General features: G+C 38.6%; 1 protein-coding gene across 6 annotated transcripts in view; it reads right to left on the bottom strand.

The window, feature by feature from the left end:
* The window catches only part of SMYD3 (SET and MYND domain containing 3), a 440,712-nt gene that overhangs the window by 204,666 nt on the left and 219,635 nt on the right, over positions 1-16,411 (bottom strand). The window contains exon 1 of one of the 6 annotated variants that reach the window (XM_075043157.1): positions 8,685-8,739. The exons of the other annotated variants lie outside the window; for them this stretch is intronic. The gene's annotated coding sequence lies outside the window, so the exon portion shown is untranslated. Of the gene's footprint in view, positions 1-8,684; positions 8,740-16,411 lie in introns of those variants that run through there. 6 annotated transcript variants of the gene reach the window in all.

Below are 16,411 nucleotides of genomic sequence, written 5' to 3'. Positions count from 1 at the left end.
GACAATTATTTCAGGCATTCTTAAAATTATTTTCAATTTTACAGCAGGTCCATGGATCTCTGCTGCTGAAGCAGTCATGACACCTGGCTTACCAGACGGTTGTGTATGCGTTGCAGAGCTATAGGCACTGGCTTGTCTTGTTAATTTGCACGTGAGAGTGCTGCCGGTGGGAAGAGGACAGTCTGCTCAAGAACAATTATTTTGTCTTTTACCACTCCTGTTGCTGGTAGCTGTGGCCAAAGCACTTAAAAAGCCATCTATTCGCTGCCATCTACAACTATATGTCAGGATAAAACTAGATAAGCACAGACATCTATGGTAAGCATGCTTGCCTTTACAAGCCTGATGGGAGGATGCAAGCCTCATTTTTGGGAAAAAAAACCATGGTGAGTTCTGCTGTTTTGTCCCTCAAAACATGATTCGCATATGAAATACTGTGTCCTCAAGAATGAGGAGTGTAATGCTGCTTTATTGCTTGAGAAAGCCACATGCCCCCAGAGAATTTGTGTCATCATATGCCACGAGTAAGGCTGGTGGAGCTGGCTTTAGGCTCTAATAAAAGAGGTGGAAAAGAGGAGCTGAAAAAACACCATGACAAAAGATGCTTTTGTTACATGTTGAGATGAATCTGAATCAAAATGTGTTCACAGTTATAATTTCTTCTAGAACTGGGAAAACTGCCAGTAGGAATAGCACAATTCTACTTTCCAGTGCCACTATAATTCTTATTCCTATCAGTGGAGGCTGAAAAAAATTGCAAAGTTATTTCATTAGGAAATACAGCTAATTTACAGGCATGGTAATTTTCCCCTACAAAATTGTATAATGAGCTTTAAACTCACTAAATAAAGGGTCTCTTCTCCGAGTGATTATGCTTAATTTACACAGGAATTAATGGTGACTGGACCTCCTTTCAGAATAGCTTTAAAAGAGCTGCATTACAAAACCAACATCAACGGCTTTGAAAAAAACCCTAACAGTCAATGTAGTAAAAAATACTTATCATTATAACAGTGCATACATATAGGTGTCTTCATAAATATCTTTTACAGGATAAGTACATAACCATTAAATCACTTATCAGAATCCAGCAAACCTATAATGCTGGTTTTATATTAAATTACTTGCTTAGGCATTACGCTGATAGAATGTATAGAAAAGCCTAAATAAATGGATGGACAGAAACAGCAGGGAGCCATACTCTCATCTTTAAAAATTGCTTTCACTGTATTCAAGGCTAACTATTTATCTGCTTATTAGGTCTATTTTTGTTGTGGGTTTTTACTGCTTAGTCTGTCTAAAGAATGGAAACTTTGGTTATAGACGTGTCTTACCAAATGTGGCCTGATTTTCACATAGTACCTAAAAAACCCCAGCATTTCCAAAATTCAGGAATTTTTGGATACTTACATAGAAACTAGATGCCATTCCCAACAGCAGCTTGTTTATGGTCTCACTAAGGTAGTAGATGTGCCATATAAAGAGATGGCGTTTGTCTCTAGCAAGTTATTAAATAAAACTAAAATGCTTATTCCAGTTACCAAAAGCAGTTGACCCTGAGGCTGTGGAAGCAGGAGAAATGCATTTGGAAGTTTTAGTTCAAAAACCTCCCTTTCTTCCTTTGTAGTGTAGGAAGTCCTAGTTATCTTTTCAATATACCATAGAAGGGAGATTCATAGAATTTCAGGTCTGGAAGGGGCCATTAAATCATGTAGCCTGTCCTCCTTTATCATAATATTTCATAAGGGGTCTACAGATAATACAGAATCAGTGACATCTGTGAAAGTGATTAACAAAGTCTAAGCCAAAATATTATGAGTAAGCAATACAGACTAAGACCTCGCTATCAGAGCAGTTTGATTAACTTACAAGAAATGAAAATAATGTTTAAAAAAAAGTAGTAAAAATGAATCATTGGTACATAACCATTGGGAACCTAGCATATCCATCGCGATTGTGGCACCAGTATTTCCTCCGATCAAAATAAGGATGAAGCAGCGTTTTTAACACACCATTACCATCTACTGGACACGGGGGAGAATACAGCTCCGCAGGGAAACCGAGAAAATGGACAGCAAAAGGAGCTGCCAGCTCTATCGGGAAATCCTATAAAGCCTTCTTCCCTACATCCTTGCTTCACCTTCACCCTCCACACACCCATCCTAACACAGTCTGACCTCCCTCTAAAGTTTCGAAGATAACCAGTCCAAAGCTGTGAGGGTGGATCTGGTAACTAATGGAACACATAACCCAGCAGCAGGCCATGAATACAGTCTGAGTCTGAAGTCTACCAAGAGTACGGTGAACTAGGGCCTGAGGCTTCTCTGGCAAGCAACATACACGCTATCTAGTTTCCAGCAGTTTTGCCAGAAGGTAACCCTTGGATCCTGTTCCTGATGCAAAGTTACAAAGGCTTTCTGAAGATGTTTTATCACCTCTCCCCCCCGCCTGGAAGTCATTTGCACACTTTGGAGCCAAATTTAATGCTTAGGAAGAAGCAGGAGAGCGACAAGACCAAAGAATTTGACAGTGACAATGGTTTTCTCTGATACAGAAGTCTCTACTTCATCTTATAGAAATCCGTCTGTACGTGGGTGGAAACATCTGCTTCTGAAAGTAACTGCACATCCGTATGGTGTACCCGTGCGATTAGATCCAATGGATTCAAAAGGAGCATATGCCTCTTGAATACAAATGTGGTAAAGCACCTGTGAAAATGCTTTTTAAATCAGAATGAGTATTTACTGAACTGACACAAGTCATTTAAAATAAATTAGATAATAAGCACTATCAAAGAACACAAAATGAACTTACTAATACCTACAAAATGATGAGGGACAACTTACAATATTGGACATCACAGTAGCTCATATAAATCATTCAAACTAGAGAGTTAGTTACATATGAACTTTGCATGACCTGCACATAACATTCGGTAGCAACTGGATGACACTGGCCACCTCTGGGAGAAGGAAGAGGAGGAGTCCACCCCCAGTCTTCCCCCTCCTCATCCCAGATCAGGTACTGTGAAGGCTGAGGAGGCCACCAGAGTGGGGACAGCTCCCAGAGGCTGGGTGAGCCCCCCCATGCAGAGCCCATCCTACGCCACAGAGCCACCAACTGGTGTCTGTGGGTTTATAGGTACTGTGCACGCTGAGCACTGAACTGAGACTTTAGGGAGATTTGGGAACTGCTGCCCAATCTGTTTGGATCCACTGAGTGACTTCAAACAATTTCACCCCTCCACCATCTCATTTCACACCACCCCCACCCCCCCCCGAAATGGGGTAGTAGCATCAATCTCCTTTGTGTAGCAGTTTGAGGTTGTTTGTTATTTATAAGATGAAATTATTACTGCTGCAATTAAATCCTTATGAACTTCATCACATATGTGAATAATAATGGCTTGGGAGCAATTTTTAACCCATCTTCAGCACTACTAATTGAAAAAAACTTTGTTGGATTTTGTTATGGACTATGAATATTTTTTTTACAGGGCACTCATTTCCTCTGCTTCTTCACCCTCATCTTTTTTTAGTCAGTTCTTCTCTCTTGTTCACCAGCAGCCTCCCTAACACTGCCCCACTGGCTTACGCTTGTCGCACTAGTAACTTCATGGTATCTTCCCTCAGCCTTCCATAACACTGAACTTCATTCAGCAATTTCATGAGCTGAATCATTATGTCATTACTGAGACATGCTCAGCTGGTATATGGAAAGGTGCTAAAGCTTTGCACAGTGCCTGGAACAGAATATCATCAAAACCCACAGCAACCTTATGTCACTCTCCAAAGTATTCAGAAGACTCAGACACAGCAACAATGACCCAACACTTGGTCTGATTTTTCTAGAGATTAATGACTGTGTGTAAGGAAAGGGAGGCAAAGGTTTATTCGTCAGCCATTGACCCTAAAGAGTCATTTTTGCTTTGGACTCATTCTTCAAGGTACATGGAAAAGGCGCAGCATGTCAGCGCGTGGCTCTCCAGAGTGTTCAATACACACACTCACCCTGTGACTGAAGGAAGAGGTTCATGCCTCTCTAACATTAAAGCAAGAATCCTGACTCTTCTTTTTAGATACAATCAAGAATTGGCTTTTTCAAAGGAAGAAATGCTAAATATGCATGAATGCATTTAAAAACTGGGCAGAAGCACCCATTTCATAATGCTCAGCTTTGCCACTCCTCGCATACTAACACTTGTCTTCCCAATCTGCAGAATGACACACATTTCTGTGGTATTTTATCAGTATTAAGCATTATGAAAAGAATAAGATCTTATGCAGGGACTGTGTTAGTATAAATCATAAAAGTGGACACAGTATCTTTGTCCAAAACAGAGATATTTTAACTCCATGAGGCAGTAAGCACCCAAAAGGCATACAGTAGCACTGGCTAGATGTAAGTTAGCAGGTATTACAGACAAATAGGAATTGGTCTCTAGAGCTAAATTTAGTGCTGAGGATCTGTCATCCCTACTGTATATATTTCAGATTTTTCTGTTTCTTTGTTTGAACTTCAGAATAGCTCTGCTTCGGTGCCTTGTCTTGAAGCTTACTTGCACCTGGAGTGCATTCAAAACTCCCCAAGCACACCCTTCAGTTTAGTTCCATCGAAAAAGCATCAAGTTCATGCACTCCAGGACTGCTGCTCAACCAAAACCAACCGAATGGGATTGATTGGGAAATTCACTTCAGAAGACCACTCCTGGTCTGAATTAAAACATGAATATAGATGTACTTGTTGAGACACTCATTTTTTGTGGTCCATTAAGTTTTGACAAATGAGCATATCTCAGTAATAACCACATGGAAGCTCATCAGAGGAACAGGATTTGTATTCTTGTTGTAGCTACAAAAGAGAGCAACTAAAACCCCCCAGGATTTTAAGCATATATATGCTGAATTGTTTACTTCCACAAAAAGCTAAATGATTTTCAGCCTTAGTTTAATCACAGCTTACCATCTCAGCCGGTGCACCTCCACTGCAACTAGCTTATCCCCTCTTTCCAAGATCCTGTGATTTTTATTGCCAAAAAGTATGCCAAATTGCACATGTTAGTTACTCACAGGCCTGGAGTACAGGGCATGGGATCCTGGGCATGGCCAGCATTCCAGACCTGCCACCATCTCTACTCACAGCCAGCCTGAGCTGCTTGGCTGAAGGATGAGGTCCTGCTCTCGCCCACGTCCCAGGACACTCTGGATGCAGAGGAGAGGACCCGAGCAGCAGCAGCACCAGGGCCCAGGCAGCCCCCTTGCTCTAAGTGGGGTGTAGACATGACGTAAGTTGGTTCTAGTTTTCAACTTGACATTTTCAGCTTCAAAGTCAAGTTAGCAAAATGGCTGTTGGTTTGAAAGCATTACAAAGCACACAGAAAAAAATAAAAAATTCAAAAAAAATGTAACTGGGAACAGAAATTCCTCTATAAGCTATTAGTCTGAATTCGGCACAACAAACCATTTTGATCACCACTACATATTTAGCAGCACCTGATTGCTCAGTGACGCTATCTTGGCAGTATCAACCCAGCCTGTAGACAAGCTCCTAAGATCATCAAAGTCACCAGTGAAGTTAGCACTAATTTGCAACATTGTGGAAAAGGCCTGCAGACAGGAAAAAGGATGAAAGTCACAAAAAGGGGGACATCCTCTCATACACCCAGATGTGGTCCCTCAGATCTTCCTCCTGAGGCACACTGACAAAACAGTGCAGAGAAATTGCCACTTGTGCTGTTCTATAAATGCTGTACGCTCCTCCAACCTGGCAAATAGGAACTTTAAACAGTATCAGATTGAGACCCTTCCAGTCTCAAAGAACCAATTGATGTATCTCTGCTTGACGCAAGTTTTAACATTATAACAAGTTAAAAGGGGGGTTGTTTTAAAGGATGCTAAAGGAAATAGTAGGAAACAACCAAACCAATGTTAGTTACCTGTTACATTTCAACAAACAACTACTGAACTACAAAATCTTCAATCAATCCTTTCAATTTTTTACAAGAACAAACTCCCAAATAGTCTTCCTCTGATATGAAAGTAGGGTTTAAAATTTTTGGATGGAAGAATTTAGTGCCTTGTCCTCATGCTATATAAAATATCCCTTTTGCTCTCATCCCTTTTCCCAAGCTTTTTAGAAAGCCTAGTGAAAATGAGAGCACACCTTTCACACTTCCAAGATAGCACCTGAATTTTCACCTTACATGTTCCAATAAGGCAGCTAGCAAAAAATCTTGAGAAGAACCACAAGACATAAATGTATCAGGGTAACTCATTGAGAACAGAGAGTCACAGGTACATCTCTCAGCCAGCCACTGGTTTTATTCTTTCCTTCACTGAGGAAACTACAGTAATGAAAGAGCTATAAAAGAGTGAATGTGACAGTTGCATGTTAAAATGGAGTCTCACAGAGATGAACTGGTATTTTATTATTGTTTTAATAAATACATAATCTAGCTGCTTTACTCAGATAAGACATGAAATGGGATGTGCTGGATCCAGTGTAATTATTTCTATTGACACAACCTGCTTATGGTTTTTGGTGCTATATGAGAGTAAATCCCTGCCATCTAAAGCCAATAGGAGATCTAATCTTGACTGCCTATAAAAGGGAGGTACTATACAACTACTGAGACAAATGAAACAGGACTATTATTTCCATTGATGCTCAGTATTTTACATATCTTGTTATAATGCTGATGATACTGTTGGGAAAAGGTAAAGCCTAATTTCTGACCAGAATTTATATTGTTTCAGAATGAAGAGTACAACAGCAAAACAGGTACCAAAGGAAAAACAGCAAAGTTAAACAGTGCATGAAATTTTATGGACAATTTTTAAGGACAAGTGATCGAGGTTGCTTCTTGCTGCCAATGGAAACGAGGACAGACTTTCCCACACTGCCAGAGAGTCAGGAAGCCTGCCTGGGGAAGGGCATAGAAGTGCCCATCCCAAACCACAGTCAACAGATTAATGGAAGGTGACCTTTCTGTCGAGGCTATCTTTAATTAATAGGCCATCCAGAATAGGAAGTAAAAAACACTTTTAGAGAAGACAAATCTTCATCAGTTTCTTTGAAGAACTAATTTATTTTCAACTGCTTCAGCATAGAAACTCCCAGGTAAAAGCAAAACAAATTACCTCTAGAAATATTTTCATAAACTACATAGGTGTACTCACTAGTCACTTTTCTAGGAACTTTCATGCATGTAAGGCATTGCCTTGTCTGAGATCTCTTGCAACAATAACAATAAACATACTTCAAGATACAAGAAATTTCTTACATACAATATAATTTTAAAACATTAATTTTATCTCAGTCTAAATGACCAGTCTGTTGGAAAAATTGCACAAAATTTATTCAGCACTTCAAGAATAAGGGATATTGTTTTGAAGAGATGCCTTATATTTTTCATGCATAATCTTATGATACATTTCAGTCCTTATTTTAACTATAAAACTCACTGTAATTACAGAGGCACAATGCGTATCTTTTTAATAAGGATGATTCTTTCACCCTTTATTTTTTTTTCTGCTTATTACACTCAAAAAAGTCTCCCATGCTACTATTTCCAACATATTAATGGAACAGAATTTTAATTGAACCGTCAAGTCTCCATATTTCTATAAACTTTTTGAAAACATCGCCTCAGAAACAATATGCAGAACTGCATGCTACAAATTTCTGAGACCATAATGTCCTAAAATTTGTTTTTGCAGTATGACCCACATATATGATACACTCTGTTTCTACTGGAAGGTGGAAAATATGCTAGGAAATACGTTCAATCTTAGGAAAACTTATTGAAAGAAAGTTATGTAAAAAGTATTAAAAAAAAAACAAATAAAACATGTCGAAGTCAATTAGCGCCAGGGTTAGAGTTTTTTTTTACTCTGCTGTTCAGAGATAACCTTTTCAGCCAAAAAGACTGCTAGTGCTTTGAACTGGGATAGCCAAAGTGTGGTCAGCAGGTCAATCTAGATTTTCTTAATTCCAGGCCTAATATGAGGCACTAGAGCTAGGAAATCACCTCTTGAAACCCTTCCCTGCAGCTGGACGATGAACTGAGCCTCTGCCAGGAAAAGCTGTAAGCCCAAGACCCACCTCCCCACCCCTGACCAGACAGAACAAATAAAAAAACAAATGAAAAGCATCCATTCATCCTTCTTATTTGACCACACCAGTCCTGTAACCTGCCCTCAAAAAATTAAATTATGGAAACACAGCTATGTAAACAACTCAGCACACAACAGATAAAATGGGGACACAAAGTGATAACGGTGTCTCAAAGGGAGGAAGGAATTCAGAGTTGACTTCTGCAGAGAATATGTAACTCCAAGTCCAGATTTTGGTCTAGACAGTTTTAGCCGACACATCTTATTTCTCTGTCAGCCTGTGTTTAAATGTGACTTCACATCTACCTCACTTTTGCATGTGCTTGCACAAATATGAATTAGAAAAATCTCTGGGAAGAAAATGAGAGTTGACGTAGAGCAATAATCGTCTGGCAAAATATTTTACAAAAGATGACAGAAAGCAGGCAGCACAAGTAAACCTCTGGAGAAGATGCCATGGGAAAAAGAGAAAATATAGTCAAAGCAAACCAGCTAATTAAGGCACCGGTATAACACACACATTTGAATGACTAGAGTTTAAAATAAACATAGACTAGATCATAAACTTACAGGTGTTGTCAAGGTATGGTAAGGATGAAATAAAAAGCCTCTGTGACTAAGGATGACTGAATCGTGCGATCAGTTGAAAAGAACAATATGAATTCAAAATAAAAATGCTCCAGGACAAAAAACGGGACCTATGAAGAGAAGAAAGGAGAACATGTTAAAAAAAACCCCCAAACAAAACACCAAGGTAAGAATTGTATGTAGTCTAGCAATAACAGAAAATCTTCTACAAAGTTAAAACTACGAGGAGGAAAAACACAGTGACTTTCTAAGAGGACCATATGCTCAAACACCATCTGCGTCAAGTGCTGAGAGTAACAGTCTTACCACAAGAAAAAATGTACCATGTTCACTTATTAAATTCCAAACACTGCAGTGCAAAGCTGTAGCACCTTTCACAGTATATTAACAGTATAACAACTGCCTCTGGAGTGGCTAGGAAGTAAAAAAAAACTAAAAATGAAAAATCAGATTTTAAAGTTTGCTTGGACAGCAACTAAGTGCCATATTAAAACTTTAAACTAATGAGACAAGTGATGTGTACTAGAAAAATCGGATTTATTTGAGAACACCTGTGCACTCACAGAAGATGCTGAGCCCTGTCAGAGCCCTGATAGTGACCCAGGACACATTTTTTCTACTGTCTGAGTATGGTCTCTTCACCACATTCTCTCCCCAGCTGAATAAGGATGATGACACTGGCATCTTTTAGGAAGCACACTGAGTTCTATTAATTAAACTAGATAGATAAGAACTAAGGCATTAATAGTATTTTCATCAAGCCAAAGACAGGATAAGCAGAAGAGTCTAAGAAATATGCTGTAGCAAAAAAAAGTTAAAGGGACACCGAGGTTTACATAATGCATTTGTGTATGAGATTTTCATTTAGTTACAAACAACTTCCAAGATTACTAAAACTGAAAGGAGTTGAGAGTAAAAAAGAAACCTTCATTTGTTTATTTTGTTTAAAGTAAACATTGTTTGCTCAACTTCCTTAAATATTGCCTTGAGTATTTATATTCTTTTCTTCCTGCAACAGATGAATAATACTTTGAGGAGAAAAACGTTCTAAACCCATAACATCTGCAAAGATTCTGGGCACAGACTAGCATCTGAAACAAATTTTGTTGTGTGACTAACTTCCTAGTTCGTATATTCCCTTTAAAGAAACACACATGAATTTTACTTTGTTTGTTTTTGCTAAGTAGAAAATATACTTACCGTAAATTGTTGACTAACAGATGCTAAGTGCTACTTACCTACAAAACAAACCAAACAAACAGAGAATTACTTAACAGCATAATAAACTGCACAGGAGAGTGGATATAATTTAGGCAGCTTGGTGGTTAATCACTCCTATTTTTAATACCAGAGTTAGATGGAAGACTGAAGTGAACCAAGGATTTAGTAAAAAAGAAATATAAATTACAGACTCCAGGTTGAATACTGTGATGGGCTGTGTAAAGCTCAGTCTCAGCAAAAACGCCTTATGACTTGAATTTCACTGTCCCCAAGGTGATGGTGAGACTGCTAAAACCACGGTCTTGCACAAAGACCTGTTTGCTCTGACTCTCAGAATTGCTTCTGTCCCACCTAAGATGAGCCTCTGTAACATGGGATACAAGCTCCTTAGGAGGTACGGTCTCCGGTATGTTCCTTTTCCAGACTAACTGCACAGGAACCATGAACCAATATTGTTTATATTACCAGAATTTCACAACATAAATAAATACATTAGCAAAATCCACTAAGGAGCTGTACACACTCACTGAGAATTGGGTAAGAGTACTCTCATTACTGGATCTCACATTGCCATGTCTTGGCCTCATTTTTCTTTCAAAACTTTTTTCCTTCTGAAAACTGCAAATGTAGCATCTGTTACTACCTTTGTTTCTATCAAAGGTGACAAATTTGTAAGGTTGTAAGTCATTAACAGCAGTGTGTTTAATCACACAATGATAGAAATGTTGGTCAGAAGGAACCTCTGGACATCATCTAGTCCAACTTCCTCTGTTGGGACTGCATTTTCATAAAATTAGATAAATTCTTAACTTCATTGTTCTTTGAAATAGAAATATCAAGCAAGGAGTTAAATAAATGAACAACCCATGTTTCATTAGTGAAATATTATAATTAAATAGTTCTAAATATGTACTACAGTCAGACACTGCATCTTTTCACAGCAGACGCTCTATTATTGTGGTACATAGAGATACAAAGGATTGAGGTTAATGGAGTTAGCAGGTTGTTCACTTAAACCAAAGTTTGCAGAAAATTGTCTGAATAATCTTCGGCATGCAGAATCTTTGGCACTGTTATATCAAATATTGTGTTATTTATCCCTTAAATCACAAGATGTATATGAAGATGCCAAAAATTTTTTTAATCTATCTACAGTCCACACACATAACAAATTCACAGTTTTACAACATATACATAATGCCCAAATCCTAAATTCATGAACCCCCCTGCATTCATGTTGGGGTCCTGGCAGCTTCCACAACAGAGAAGACTGACAAGTGGATCAGAAGATCATTTAGAAATATCGTCTATTACAATCCACCATGGCAATGATGTCTTTTGCTTTGAATATTTAAAATAGAATAAAAATTTGAACAACAGAACTTGTCAAAAACAAAAGGTATATTTTGGGAAGAAAAATAAAGAAATAAAAATCACTGGGATGAAGACAGAAGTAGCAGTGCAGCCTTAAAAGTGGCAAGACATTGCCCCGATAGCTTTGCCATTGATCATGCCAGAATTCTTGTCAAATGCATTTAGTCTCAGCTCAAAATTTGAAACAGGTCTCATGTGCAGTCTAAATAAATTCAGTAAAGGCTCATAGGTATATTCTTCTTTTAAGCCATGTTCGTTAATCAATGATGCTAAGAAGTATAGAAGAATAGCAATCCCTAGATGTCTGACTATAAGCCCAACAGTTATTTTTCTTACCTAGAATTCCACTGGTGCTGTAAGTAGATTAATGCAATACACTATTCACAACATTATGACACACTATAATTATCTCCATGGATGCCAGAAACAATTTTGACCACTGTGATAGACTGGGTACTATCCAAAAGAAACAAGACCAGTATAGATTTTAAAATATGGGTACAAGCGCACTATACTTTGATTGTGCTGACAAGAACTTGAAGGAAGCCAAGGAAAGCTGGGGCTGGGGAAAGGATGATACCAATTTAATCTTTAAGAATGACAGCTCTGTTTGGGATAAAGAAAGCTGAGTGGATGTTATTCAGCAAGGCAAAATCACTGTGGAGGAAGAGAAGCTGTAAGAGTAATATATTAAAAATAAATATGGAACTTGAGGGCACGTTTAATGTAAAGCAAGCCAAATGCTTTGCTAAAAAATGTGGCCTTTGTACTCTTTTGAAATTATTACATGCTAAAAATGTGGCCTTTGTACTCTTTTGAAACTATTACCATAAGGTTTTTTTGCTCCCCTCAAGCTAAGTCCCTCAGCAGATATTAAAACAGTTGTAAATGGTAATTAGTATTCAGAAACACATTTTACTATGAGAAATAGAAATGTGCCCTGAGGAGCTCAGCCTCACTGCTCTGGGACAAACTCTGTCCCCAACATCAACCCCAGGCAAACAGCTTCCGAGGCCTTGCGCCTCCGTGGTTCCAGGGGCACAACGTGACACCGGTGCCCGCTCCTGCAGGAGTGTGTACCCGTGGGGAACCCCAGGAAAGGTGCCAGCAAGTGACGGTGAAGGCTCTGGGTGGCACAGACACGCAGGCCTGCAGTCCTTGTCATGGGGAGTGGTGAGCACTGCTGAGTCTTTGGGAAACTGGAAACATTTGAACTTGCAAAGCAGTTGAAGGGAAGGAAAAGCTGCTAGGAAAAGCTTCTCCAGTTAAAGTGAACTCCGGAAACAACGGAAATTTCCCAGGAGATCCAGCTCTGGTGTTTGCACAGGACAGTTACGTGCTATTTGTAAATAATTCTGCCCCAAGGTGCACCACTTTAAGGAAGAACCAAGACTCTTCAAACCCTATGCGTCTTCTCCAACAGAAAGCTGACTGGCAGTTCTGCATCTACTCCTGCTCGACACAAGCAATCAAGTAGGCTTCACAACCTTCCTAAACCTGCCTTTTCATAGCACCTCATGTCCTGTTCTTCCCACCTGCACACTGGACAAGTTCTGCTTCAAGTTGGCCACAGAAACAGGGCCAGGATTTGTCCTCAAGAATTTCTTCAACCAAAAATTCCATTTACGCAACAGTCATCTGACGACAATAATAAGGCACCAGCAGTGCAAGCTGATGCCATGCCCCTGAGGATCACTTAATGACTGGTTTGAATCCTACCATGCACATTTCCCTCCAGGAAGCAGAAATATAATACTCTCAGTGATTTATAGAGAGCTGTTGAAAAGCCTTTGCCAAGCTCAGGAAATTGGCAAAAGTTATATTTTTAGTGGGTTTAGAAAGAGGGGAAAACAACACTGAGACTGGAGGTGTACTTGGTTTGCTTTTTGAAGCCGTTAATTCATCGAATGGCTAGCTCATCATGTAAACATCTGACATAGCTGAACGAGGCTACAAGATGCAAGGATGTGCTTTTGGTCAACAGGCTATAATTCATTTGTCACCTGCAAGAAATGAGAGGGTTTCCCTATATTTTGAACAGGCATGGCAAACCTGCATTGCTACAGATTTCTCAACTCACAAAGGAGGGTCTCCAGCTTCCAGGTTTTTATATATATATGTTAATCACATTAAGAGTCTCAATGTCCACTGAGGGAAAAAGGAAAAGAGATGTTTCTGTTTGCACAATAACATACACCTGCAGAAAAGCTTTCCCTATAAAGGGTAAGGAGCATCCCTGTAACTCTCCTTCAAAATTCCCACTGTATTCTACTGTAATCCCAACAGAAATTTGCAACATTTGGGCTTTACCAAAAATCTCTTGTTAAAACTAACACCCTCCTTTGAGCCCAGAAGAGATCCCATGAGCTGGTTTCTCCCACCTATGCCCAGACAGAAGGATGTATTCCTTTGGACAACAAATATAAATACTTTAAGGTTAACTTCTGTTTTAGGATATATTTCTGTAATGTATATATTATTTCTCTGATAGGATATTGTATTTCTGCTTCACGAACACCCCCCATATATGCTATAACTGATCTACTTTTCTACATCTAAATTTAATACACACTAATAAAAGTTACTGCCTAAAATGTTTGCTGCGGTTCACTTCCCAAACAGTGTTCCATCTTTCAAAGGTATTTAAGATGCACCTAACTTCAAACATGTTACACCATGTGACCTAATCAAAAGCATATTGAAATCAAACTTTCACTGATTTTTAAATGGCATTTGGATCAAGTTTTTGGTGCCCAAAGAAAACACTTTTTTTCAGCAAATTTCATTGCACTCAAAAACATTTAATTTAGTTCTGGAACTATCCCTTAGACGTAATTTTCCACAAATAACAATAAAAAATTCAGGACGTAAGTGGTCCCTAAAAAATAAACATCAATAAATTTGCATCTGCTAAGTTAGTGTTTTGGTATGAGTCAGAAAAGTCTTTATTATCAAACAACAACAATCACGACATTCTCTCCATCTATAAACTGCAAACAGCAACTGTTATCCAGGTACTGGTAATGGGTAAAAAGGCTTGTATCAAACCTAATGACTTTCATGATCAATAGTATTAAAAATAAGAAACTGTTTGTAAAATAAATGTAGATCTCAGTGTACTCTCATTACACCTGAAGACTTAACATAACAATGCACTTCAGTTCTTTTCTGAAAATCTTTACATCTCTAAATTATGGGGCAAATTCCTAGAATTCTTACTCAAACAGATCATGAACTAAGTTTTGCTGGACCATGGACTGTAGATTTTGAGCTCAAACTCAGAATGGAACCTGGACAGGGAAATTGCTCCTGCCAATAGATCTTTAAGTAATACCACAATTTCTGTTACAGGTCTGACTTAATCTGAGTAAATTCTCACATGTATTGCAACAATTATTTCTGAAGATACAAACTCAGTTAATTTAGCTTTAGAAAATCTGCATCTCTTCCCTATAAACAAGTTCTCCTCCTTCATGTTGAAAGTCATCAGTGTCAAGATGAAAGCAGGTACATGAAAGCTGCAGCACAGCTGATCACCTTGCTTTCAGCTTTTCCCAGTATGGCAAGGTAACAGCTCCAGATTTCATTTTTGAAAACACTCCTTTCTCCAGACATCAAACACTTGCTCATGTTGCCAGCACAAAAACTACTTAGAAACAGATACAATAATAGCTGTGATCATATGCACAATTACTCTACAAGAAATTGATGAAAGTTTTGTTCCAGAAGCTGGCAAATTTGTATGGATTTATCCAATCTATGTTTTGGATAAAGTCATTCATCCCAACAAATAATTTCAGAAGCTCAGTTGTCAGTGGGGTTGAAAGTCTGTGCTCGTGCTAAAAGGTGACATTTGAAACGCAACAGACATGCCATTATTTTTAGCTTTGCACATTAATAAAAACTCCCAGTGACACAAAATACAATAATGCTGAGCTTTGCTAGGCAAAACCTGATCTAAACCCAAAAAACAGGGGCTCATATAACCCAGTCTGCAGCTCCATTAATTCAGTATAAATACTCCCATGGATCAATCTAGTTCAAAGATTTTTTTAATCTAAAAACTTAAGACACACTGTAGTCACTGTCAGTGACTGACCCTGATGCAAACATCAGCTGATTATCTGTCAGACATGCCCTTTCTGTGAAGGCAGCCTCTGTTTCTTTTTTAGCAGCGTACACTGTTCATTCCATCTCTCACCAGCACTGTAATTTTCTACTCTCTGCTTTTGATTTTAAAATGCTGGAAAAGAAACTATTCAATTGATAACCTCCTTAATACTTTCCTGTTCAAAAAAACCCCTCTTAAATATCCTTTAATATTTCCAGGTTTTTCCTTAATTTGAACTCCCATGTCACTTACTGCCTCTCATCTATTTGTTTATTGGTATTTCTGTATTCCACCTAAACCCTCTCATTATTACTCCTGATACGTTTAACACCAGCCTGTTATTTTACACTAAAATATCTTCTGTTTCATCAATGCCCTCACATTACTCTATCCCATTTATGGTCACAAAATACATAATGGTTTTAAAATTAAATATAAAATATAGAAATGCTATAACAACTGAGAACTTCAAATCATGACTTCAGAATCACAAATACTAGAACCAGCTCCCAGCTGGAATTCACTTTAATTTAGTTTGCCTCAGAACCAGGCTGTCTAAAACAAAACCCTTAACTGGATTAACAAGCACTAGCTCAACTTCCAGTTTCATGATTCAGCTTAAAACACACAACTGAAAAAAATTTAGCCAACATTCTAAGAAAATGGTTATTTTTGTTTAGTCATGGAAAAATACCATGACTGCTTAAGGATAAGAAAGACCTGGGTTTGAAAGCACAGGGACCCAGGGTACACACTGACTACATATCATCCAATCTCTTTCACAAATGTTTCTTCCTATGGGCTGCCATGTTTTTATCTTGGACTTCCTCAGCGGAAATGCACAGGCAAAGCTCATGCCCACTTGGCTGACACATTGGCAAAGCCCCTGGCCTAATGTGGGCTCACTGCACCTTGGGGTTTACATACACACAGAGTAAACCTGACCTTTCCGCGATGTGTCAAGTCTTACCACACATGCACAAGGTGTAGGCACCAGCGAGCA

Source organism: Buteo buteo, chromosome 12 (assembly GCF_964188355.1).
Source record: "Buteo buteo chromosome 12, bButBut1.hap1.1, whole genome shotgun sequence".
Lineage (NCBI taxonomy): Eukaryota > Metazoa > Chordata > Aves > Accipitriformes > Accipitridae > Buteo > Buteo buteo.
The sequence above is the reverse complement of the archived record's forward strand: the minus strand, read 5'-3'. Positions and strand labels throughout refer to the sequence as shown.